Below are 11,248 nucleotides of genomic sequence, written 5' to 3'. Positions count from 1 at the left end.
ACACGTGCATCTGTTTCAGCTACAAGCTCCACTTCTGTGTTTGAAAAGAAAAAGTATGATTCAGTGATTCCCCGAGAATTTCCCTCTCAGGAGGTTGAGAAAGTGTCTGGAACAGAATTTAGACCGTCATGTGAGAAATGTGACACACAGCTCAAATCTGTTTTGTCATAAAGTCAATATGAGTCAGATGAAACGAGTCAAGTCAACATGGATTACAGTCCTGTCAGATCAGACTGAAACGCTTTGGGAAGAAACGAATGAAAATGCATTTTCATAAATACAACTTTTCTGTTATTTTGACACAAATTTCTCACGCATTGTGACGACATCATAAAAGAGAGTCCAGCATTTTTCCTATCCGCAATCACTGGAGAAGAAGCGGCCATGTTTTGAGCAATTAAATCGGGTAACTTGACTATTTTAACAAGATTACATAAATTGCCGACAAGCACCAATTAATCAGTTTGGGCGGTAAAATGTGCTCTCCAAGCACTGTTTTTGAAACATTTGGTTAATTGAGATTGAAAGTTCAGTCTTGATTTTGGAAATGTAGTCGACTAAACAATCTCACCACAAGGTCTATTTAGTAGCTGTTCTGGTGGAATCAAGTTTCAAATAATTCAATATTTTGGGAAATACAGTTTTACTGTCTTGCCAAAGTGAGTAGATCGATGCCACCCTCATGTCTGTATGCTAAATATGGAGCTAGAGTGAGGAGCTGATTAGCCTAGCTTAGCATAATTGTTGAAAGCAAGGCCATACAGCTAGCCTGGCTCTGTCCAAAGTTTAAAAAAAATCCACCTACCAACAACTCTAAAGCTCATTAATTAAAACTTTAATCAGGGTGCAGAGACTCCCTTGATCTGTTTAACGCTGTGAGTTTGCCAGGCAACCAGTGGACACTCCAGGAATATGGAGGATATTTTTGGTCATAATTCAAATTAAAAGTCCAAATAGTAAATTAAAAGGGATAAAATTCATAAAGATTATTATTTTATTACACTACTAGGAATAACCAGGTTAAAATTAAACTTAAAAAGTAAAAGGAAATTAAAAAAGCAAATTTTAAATGTGAAATGATTATTTGAAAATGTGAAATGACAATGAAAAAAGTGAAATTTAAAGTGCAAAAAGCTTAAATGGAAATGCTCAAACTGAAAGCTTAAATTGTAAAGATGAAATTGAAAATGGCAATGGAAATAAGAAATCATCAAACATAAAATTCTAAATGGGAAATGGAAAAGCTTAAATGGAAATACTTAAATTAAAAGCTTAAATTGAAAAAACTAAATTAATATTTTTTTTGCATTTGAACTTTATCATTTTGCATTTGCCATTTTGCATTTTAACGTTTATCTTTTCCATTTTCCATTAGGCGTTTGTCATTTCTCATTTGACATTTGGCTTTTCAAGATGTATGTAAATGAGGAGGCGTGGCCCAAAGGGAGGGTCATGTCTGTCTAATTTCAGCAGAGTAGAAGCAAATAATGTAAAGCACAACAAATGTGTACTGTTACTGTACAGTCATGTAAAGTCTGTTCATCCTCAGTGGTTGAGATAAGATTGCACTTTATTTCCCCTAGAGGAAATTCAACAAGGTAATTATAGATCATAGAAAAATATAAAAAACTGTACAAGATAAAGTGTCTATGTGTCCTGAGTCTAGTGGCGTCCATTGATCCAGTGGATACAGAAACAGCTGTGTATCTAACGTCCAGCTTGTGCTGTGACCCAGTGAGTCCTTCTGGAAACACTGCAGCAGACCGCTGATCCAAAGCTGTGACACCCAGTGCTCCTTCACTGTGATGTTCAGGTGACACATCTCTGTCTGCAGGGGGGAGGACAGGTCAGTGCAACAGAAGAACAACCTCATACGCTGCACTGCTTCAACAGTCTAACCCTGTATTAAATCAGGCCTATTCCATTTTTAGACTAGAGTGTATTGGGATACACTGTAGTGGAGCAGCACCCAAGACTTTCACTCGCCTTCATACTTGTGTACACCGTGAAGTGACTAATAAACGTGATTTGATTTGATACATGGCCGTGTTTCCCTGCTGCTGTGTACTCGGGTCTAATTCAATACTTGGAGGTTATGATGACGCTCAGATGGCAACAAAATGTGCAGCTTTTCTAAATCAGGAGCAGGGTTATATATTGTATAATGATACTGAAATATGGCATAGTGAAAACAGTTAAACAGTCTCCTCTGTGGTTCCTCCTGTTTGACTTCAGGTGAGTAGCAACACAACACTGAACTACAGTGTTAGCTGTGGTTGTTAATCTTTCCACAGAAGATTATGGCATGTTAGTGACCCAATGCCGCAGGACTAGCAGACGATCAGCCGACAGCAGCCGAGTCACCGCGGCGGTGATGCTAGCATCAAACATAAACATATTAATGGTCACTTCAATGAAGTAGAAAACTCCTTCACACATTAAGGACAACTACACAAATAGTCTGGCTGAAGAATAACCTGCAGTAGTCTACGCTATAAATCTCCCCAATTTAAATCTATCATTCCTTACAGTCGCCATACACTGCACTGGTAATGCTGTGACTTGAAAAAAAGTGTTCTTCAATAAACTACTGCTGCAGCAGAAGTTCCCACACCAGGTCTCAAACCTCAGTCTCCCAGTCATCAGTCTATGCTGACGACTCAACCATGCCTCAGCTCTGTGAGCTGTTTCATACTACGAGTAGCATGTCGTATAGCATAATAAGAGCATGTAACAGTATTTTGATCTAATATGAAAACTACAGATCCACAGTGACAGTATAAACGGTGATATTGTGGAAGTTGTGGAAATAAGAGACGAACAGCTTCTCTTTCTGATTACTTGTCTGACTACTCTGACTACTAAGTTCTGCTTAAAACCAGCTGGCTCTGCTGTTGCCATAGCTACCCACGACTTGAAGTGTGCAAATCAACATCAAACAGGCTGAATCCAAATGTCCGGACTTCCTCCCGTCCATTACTAGCAGCTAATGTGGATGCCAGGGCACGGTGCAGTTCCTCCTCTTGTTTGGACTCATACTACTCTGCCAAACCACTGTGCTCTTTAACAGGTACCTCCCCCTGCTGTCCATAAGGACCCTAGCCATTTCAAACCCTTCCTCCAGCCTTTGGGCCACGCCTCCTCATTTACATACAGCTTGAAAAGCCAAATGTTAAATGCGACATGGCAAACGCTTAATGGAAAATGTTAAAGATAAAATTTAATTTCCATTAAAGCTTTTCCATTTCCCATTTTGAGTTTATTTGATGTTTACCTTTTCTTATTTTCATTGCCATTTTAAATTTCATTTGCATTTGCAATTTCTCTTTTTTCATTGTCACTTCATTTTCAAATAATCATTTCACATTTAAAATTTGCTTTTTTAATTTTCTTTAAGTTTAATTTTGACCTGATTATTTCTATTGTAATGAAATAATAATCTTTTGAAGGTGTTCACTCCTATTGCCAGTTTTTATGCTAAGCTAAGCTAATCGGCTGCTGGCTGTAGCTTAAACGTATAGACTTGAAAGTTGTATTGATATTCTCATCTAACTCTCTGCAAGAAAGCAGTAAGTATATTCCTCAAGATGTCAACCAATGTTGTGTCAAATGCAACTTGTTCATACTTACAGTGCTGTAACAATTATTTTTGTCTACACAGGGATAATTTAAGTCTCATCTAATTTAAACACATGTAATCAAGGAAATGAAAATGAGTCCATTTTAAAGCATTTCATGTATCCAAGTCCTCAATCTAATGAGCCACTAAGGTAAAATCCAAGTCAAGTTTCAGTTTTTAAGATCCTGAGACTGAGTCATTGAAGCTTAGACATCTCACACCTTATTTTTTAAGTGAAGCCAACAAATGACTGTGGAGCTAACTACATGTATCACTGAACTAGCAGCAGCATAGAACTCCATGATATGCTATTTTACGTCAATATAGTTAGTTGTGGGGTCTCTGAATGGCTGACGAAGCACAAAATGAAGACTTTGGAGTGACCTAGTCAAAATCCTGTCCTGAATCACAACAACAATTCTGCAAAGATGAGTGGGCCAAAATTCCTCCACAGCGCTGTAAAAGACTCATTGCAAGTTATCGCAAACGCTTGATTGCAGTTGTTGCTGTTAAGGGTGGCCCAAACAGTTATTAGGTTTAGGGGGCAATCACTTTTTCACACGGGGCCATGTAGGTTTGGATTTTGTTTTCCCTTAATAATAACAACCTTCATTTAAAAACTGCATTTTGTGTTTACTTGTGTTATCTTTGACTAATATTTAAATTTGTTTGATGATCTGAAACATTTAAGTGTGACAAACATGCAAAAAAACAAGAAATCAGGAAGGGGGCAAATTCCAAGCAAATCTATGCAAGCAGGATTGTTTGGAACCACAAAATTACCAAACAGGTGCAAGAGCAAAAAAAAATGACTTTCAACCAACAAAAATGGCAGTGGTTCTAGTGTCAAATATCTTTCCCAAGAAGAAAAAGCACCCTGGCATATAAGAAGTGATATAATTTATGTTTGTGGGAGCTGCAGCTGTGTCTAGTTTGAATAGAAGAGTTGTGTAGTGAGCTGCAGTACCCAATATTGACAGAAACACAAAGGTCATCAACATACAATCCAAGAAAAACATCACAATTCTGTCCACACTGTATGTTTGCCAAGTAATCTCAAGAACATGCAGGATAAAATCAGCACAGCGCAACAAGCTCATCTCTCCTGTCACATGTGTCATGGTCCTAAAAGTCAACTGTGTGCTCAGCCATGTGCCCTGATGGCTTATCCTGCTCAGATGGGTTGGGTCCTCTCTGCTCTGATATCTTTTCTTATCTTCTTCTTCTCTGTTCAGAATAGTTGGACATCTGTCATTTTTCAATCTACCCTGCATTCACATTCTTGCCCCTAACCCCTACCCTACCTACCTGACATGGAGGGATGTAATGTGTATCCATGGATTAATTTAATTTGATTTATTTAATCTGAGCCATTCCTTCAATTTTGATCAATTGATTAAATTTGGATTTACAACATAAGTTTTGGAACTACAGTATTATGATACAGTGGGAGAATTTTCTTGCATATAGTATGGATCCTAGTGTACCCTCAATCATCTTGGGAGGGGGATTTCCTGGGGTTTCCTTTCCTATGGTTTCCATATTTTATCCCTTATGAAGTAATGAGAAGGTCTTGTGCCAGGTCAGGAACTGTTGCTGCCCATTGAGACATTTGGCCACAATTTATATTCTTATCCAAAACTTCTCTTATTTTTTCTGTGAGGTTTGTTTATGCAAGTGTTCCATGTCAGATTTGAATTCAACCTAATGAATGACACCTGTTCATGAGTAGGCGCATGTTCATAACATTTGTTCATTAGCATAATCCGAGCTGCCAAATTGCTATATGAGGCTACCTGTTCAGCACCACTTGTGGTCAAATTTCATAAACAAAAATGTCACACAATAGTAAAAAGAAGACACTGCAAACAAAAAAATCTGGTGTTCGTACACAGCCCTGGCTCTGTAAATGGGAAACAAACAAAGTGGCTTGGACCGAGCCTCACAACACTATTCCATCCAATCAGCAACAGGGGGCGTTCGTGCTCGTGCTGGCTACTCTTCCTCTTCCATGAGGAACGGCGCTACAGCATGATAGTAATGAAACGTAAATAACATCAGAGATATTACCTTGCCAACTTGGTATAAAAACATTTTACTTGCTACATTCTTTTTTTTTTGGAATTACACGTCTTCGCCTGTGTAACGTCACTAGTGGAATTACTCCAAGATATAAGTTACTGTCACTGCTGAAGTTACTACCGATAATGTTATCAATACATAGGCCAAGCTACTCCTTGGCTTAGACTTTGGCTTAGATAAGAATGCGGCTTGAACACCTGTTTAAATATTGACAGGCGTATTGTCACACTTGCTACAGTACTACAAAAAACATATGCTACCTGTATTTTCATTGCGATAAAAATTGCTTCCCCTTATTGAGGATAACATTCCCTCAGGCAGTAGACGCTCTGGATTTCTCTTTTGGTCAGCTAGCACAGTTGTTAGTGTCATTGCCTTGGCAATGCGCATCCCTGGATTTGGGGGGTGGAGCTTCTGAAGGAGCACTGAAGGGAGGAGTGTATTTGTTAGGCGGTTGTGTTCTAATATCAGCAATCTTTCTCCACAATCGCTGACTTTTCCCTTTAAAGTGTGTCAATTTAAAGTGTCAGTTGTTGTCACATTCTGTCTCTCTATCCCTCCCTGCAGCCACATTTCCACTTCCCCAAGACCCTTCATTACCATTCTCTACCTGTCCGCCAGATGCCCTCAGACTTTTCCACCTGTCCCAGTCAGCTGACTCCCATATCTACCTGAACACCTGTTTCCACTTTCCCTCACCAGCCCGGTAGTATATTCTGGCCCGTTTCCCCTCATTCCCTGTCAGATTGTCATTCTTGTCTTGTGACTTTGCTTTCAAATCCTCTGAATCTTGTAACCTGAACACTGTACCTGTACCTGCTACCTGTATCCTGAAACCTGTACCTGGATCTGTATCTGCATGCTTGCACGTCCATGCCCCATTTCTGCTATCCTGTGGGTTCAATACAACTTATGTTTGAAAATTCCAGTAAGCTTTTGTATTTTCATTTTATCAATAAATCACTAAACCCTTCCTGTCTGCCTGGACTATCAGCATTTAAATACCCTGTCCCTTCTTCCTGGAATAATGGACAGAAGGACCTGAACTTGTCAGAGCTGATTACTAAGGGGGAGTCAAGTCAAGTCAATTTAAATGATCCAGAAAATAGTACTCTTGGTCAATGTGACTGCTTCTAAATTTTCACTGGAAATCGTATTAGGAAAATCTACCTGTTTCTGCATTATAACTGGATTTTTGTCCTTGACCTTGTATTACATATTTATGCTGCTCTCTTAGCCAGGTCACTAGATTTTAATCTCAATGAGACTTTTACCTGGTTAAATAAAGGATATATATATATGGTTGACAGAACAGTCGCCCAAGACTGCAGAACCCAACACACCAACCTGTGCACTGCCTGGATTGATTGCAAGAAAGCATATGACTCACTGCCACACACATGGATCACTGAATGCTTGGAGATGTACAACATCAACAGGACTCTAAGAGTCTTTATTGCAAACTCGATGAGGTTGTGGAAAACCACCCTTGAGGCCAATGGCAAGCCACTTGCGCAAGTATCCATCAAATGTGGCATATACCAAGGAGTTGCTCTGTCCCCACTGCTGTTCTGAATAGGTCTGAACCCCCTCAGCCAAATAATCAACAAGACTGGCTATGGATACCGACTCAGGAATGGGGCCACCATCAGTCACCTCAACTACATGGATGACATCAAGCTATACACTAAGAGCGAGCGGGACATCGACTCACTGATCCACACCACCAGGATCTACAGCTCTGACACTGGGATGTCATTTGGGCTTGAGAAGTGCAGTCGAATGGTGACAAAGAGAGGGAAGGTAGTCCACACAGAAGGGGTCTCACTCCCAGAAGGAACAATAGCAGACATTGAGGATGGGTACAAATACCTTGGAATACCACAGGCAAATGGCAACCTAGAAGAGGCAACAAGGAAAACAGCAACTGCCAAATACCTCCAACGAGTAAGGCAAGTCCTAAGAAATCAGCTCAATGGCAAGAACAAGTCCCAGGCAATAAACAGCTACGCCCTGCCAGTGATCAGATACCCTGCGGGAATAATAAGGTGGCCAAAGGAAGAGATACAGACCACAGACATTAAGACGCGAACGCTCCTCACCATGCATGGAGGGTTCCATCCCAAATCCAGCACCCTGAGACTGTACGCTAGCCGTAAGGAAGGCGGCCGTGAGAGCCACTATCCAGGATGAAACATCCAAGATCCACAAGTACATCCAAGATAAGGCCCCAACAGATGACGTGCTCAGGGAATGTCTCAGGCAATGGGGAACAGAGGAAGAGGTGCTAGAGGAGGGACCATCATGGAAGGACAAACCCCTACATGGGATGTACCACCGGAACATAACTGAAGTGGCTGATATCAAGAAATCCTACCAATGGCTAGAGCAGGCTGGACTGAAGGACAGCACAGAGGCACTCATCATGGCTGCACAGGAGCAGACCCTGAGCACCAGAGCAATAGAGGCCCAGATCTACCACAACAGACAAGACCCAAGGTGTAGGCTGTGCAAAGAGGCCCCTGAGACAATCCAGCACATAACTGCAGGGTGTAAGATGCTGGCAGGAAAAGCATACATGGAGCGCCATAACCAAGTAGCTGGCATAGTGTACAGGAACATCCGCACGGAGTATGGACTGGAAACCCCGAGGTCAAAGTGGGAAACACCTCCAAAGGTGGTAGAGAATGACCGAGCCAAGATCCTGTGGGACTTCCAGATTCAGACTGACAGAATGGTAATGGCAAACCAGCCTGACATCGTGGTGGTGGACAAACAGCAGAGGAAAGCCGTTGTGGTTGACGTGGCGATACCAAGTGATGGCAACATCAGGAAAAAGGAACATGAGAAACTAGAGAAGTACCAAGGGCTCAGAGAAGAGCTGGAGAAGGCCTGGAAGGTGAAGGCAACAGTGGTGCCCGTGGTCATCGGAGCACTCGGGGCAGTGACCCCCAAACTGGAGGAGTGGCTACAGCAGATCCCTGGAAGAACACCAGACATCTCGGTCCAGAAGAGTGCAGTACTAGGAACAGCAAAGGTAGAGGACCCCAGCTCTAAGGATGAGACCACCTGCGGAGGGTGAAGGACAAAGTTTTTTTTTGTTTTGTTTTTTTATATATACACTGATATAATTGTTTCATCAAATATATAATGTTTTTTTTATTTCATAAAAATGATAAATGTATTATCTTACCATCACTACCTTTGAAAGTTTTAAATCACAATTGAACCTTTTGGTTTTTAGACAGTAAAAAATCACGCTTATGAAATTATTTCAGCATACCGTATATATAATGGAATAACATTAAATGTATCATATTAACAACAATGAATGATCAGAAGTTTTTTATTTCTTAGCAAATAGTCAATTTTAATAACATTAGCTTAGCTTCACTATCTTTACCATAAAATGACAAACAAACCGTTTGGAAGAGCATGTTTTTTGAAAATGTTGTATCAAGTTACATAATTCTTTTCAGTAAGAGCTATAATATAAACTATAATATGTCGAAAAAAGTCACTCCATATGTCTGGAGTGACTTTTTTGTTGCTAACTTCCTGTAAGGAGGTGAACTGAAAAGGCATACTACTTAAAGACACAGTGACATCTAATGGATTTTTTTAGCGTAACACACCTAAACTTAGTGGTAGAGATGGCTCAATCAGGTTGAGTTCAACACATTTTTTAATAAGATATAATGACTCAAAATGTGCTCTACCGAACAGTTGAGCAGAACATTTTAATAAGGCTTTGGTGGGTGGTTTCCCTTGTTCTTATTGTGGGTTTAGGGCTGTGGGGTGCCATTTTCATTTTTACTGTTTCATCATGTAGGCGTTACAAAGCCCCCTGAGATTCTAATAAGCGAGTAAGAGAGTACCGTTTGAATATGCTTCACTTCTTCCAGTGCAAACATGACTAAAACTTTCAGTTTCTGGCTACAGACGATGGTGGAAGGCGTTAAAGGCCCCTAAAAACATGTTTATTATGTGTTTAGCAAAAATGAAGATGAGAGAACAAGTAGCAACATGTTTTGTTAAACACTACTAGGCTGTAATCTTTGAGCTGCATTTTCATTTTTTATTTTTTTATGTCTTCTCTACTCACCATTTGTCTTATTCTTATCTTCTCTGTATTCTCTGCTGCCGCATCAAACCGATAACCCCATAGGGGTAAGCCTCATCTCGTCTGACCTAACTGAATCTGTAGTCCAGTCAAGGAAACAAGTCGGTCGCCCACCTTAACTGTTGTCATCTTTCCTCATCTTGTGACACCTTAGTGACACCCAGAGTGGCTATTAGCGTCACTTTCACCAACATCTTCCTTTCAATCACACTTTCAATTGCAATCCTCTAAATTTCTGCTGGCGTGTCAGTCCAGAATGCAGATATGAGATTTGTCAAGTGCGAGACCGGGGGAGAACGTGCATCATATAATGCGTAGATGCACACTATTTCCTCAGTGTACGGCCTGCAATTCATTTTATAAATGTCAGATGAAGCTTGGCAAGCCATCTAACCGAGCCCTCCCCCCCAAGTCTGATGGGTAATATTCTTATTAGAGATCATTTTGATTGGCTTTCTCTGCCCTTTTCATTGTCTGAGCGACAGGGAGGGAAGGGATGATGAGGTGTGTGTGTGTATGGATGTTTGTGTGTATGCATACATTTAAATAGGTGTGTTGTGTGTGTGTGTGTGTGTGTGTGTGTGTGTGTGTGTGTGTGTGTGTGTGTGGCTGGATGTTGAGGGTTTCTGTAAACAGAGATTAGAAATGCAATAAACCTGTCACATGGAGAATGCTGCTGTCATGGTGTCAACCTGAGAGCGCTGTCACTCTTATCTGCCTATTTTACACACACACACACACACACACATTTGATAAGGAAGGGGAGAGGATTACAGCTGGATATTGAGCATCTTAAGCCATTCTGACTCCCATGTCATTCTGTTGGAGTACCAGCACAGTATGTGAGTGTGAGTGTGTGTGTGTGTGTGAGGAAACAGTGTCACAGTGGCTTCCCTATTTCTTGTGGTGCCACAGATTATTTCACGGCCCTTCGTCTGCTGTTTGTATGTGTTGGTATGAGAGGCCTCCGTCTGAGAATCATTTGCCATGCCTTTGCTGCACGATTGTGTGTGTGTCTGTATGTTTGTACCATGGCCGAGGCCCTGATGGGTCCCTAGACGCAGAGGATGAGTTAGCCTCTGCCCTGGTTTCCATGGCAGCTGCTGGCTTTATTAGACTCACTTTAGCCCCCACAAACACACACACCTCATTGTACAGTGACAGGGCTACATTGCCACCCCACCCCGAGGCGTTTGCATTTTGGAGCAGTTAAGCAACTTGTCAGGAATGAGAGATTGGCGATGTGTGGCTAAATGAAGCGAAATGGAGAAACCGTCACACGATTTCACACTTGAGTAGCCTCCGGCACTGCCCCCCCTCCCCACACACACACGCACACACACGCACATACACAGAGGCAGGATGAGATGAGCTTGAAATGAGAACCATGGTGAACATCAATACAGCCCTCCATATCTACGCTT

Source organism: Siniperca chuatsi, linkage group LG2 (assembly GCF_020085105.1).
Source record: "Siniperca chuatsi isolate FFG_IHB_CAS linkage group LG2, ASM2008510v1, whole genome shotgun sequence".
NCBI classification, from domain to species: domain Eukaryota; kingdom Metazoa; phylum Chordata; class Actinopteri; order Centrarchiformes; family Sinipercidae; genus Siniperca; species Siniperca chuatsi.
The sequence above is the reverse complement of the archived record's forward strand: the minus strand, read 5'-3'. Positions refer to the sequence as shown.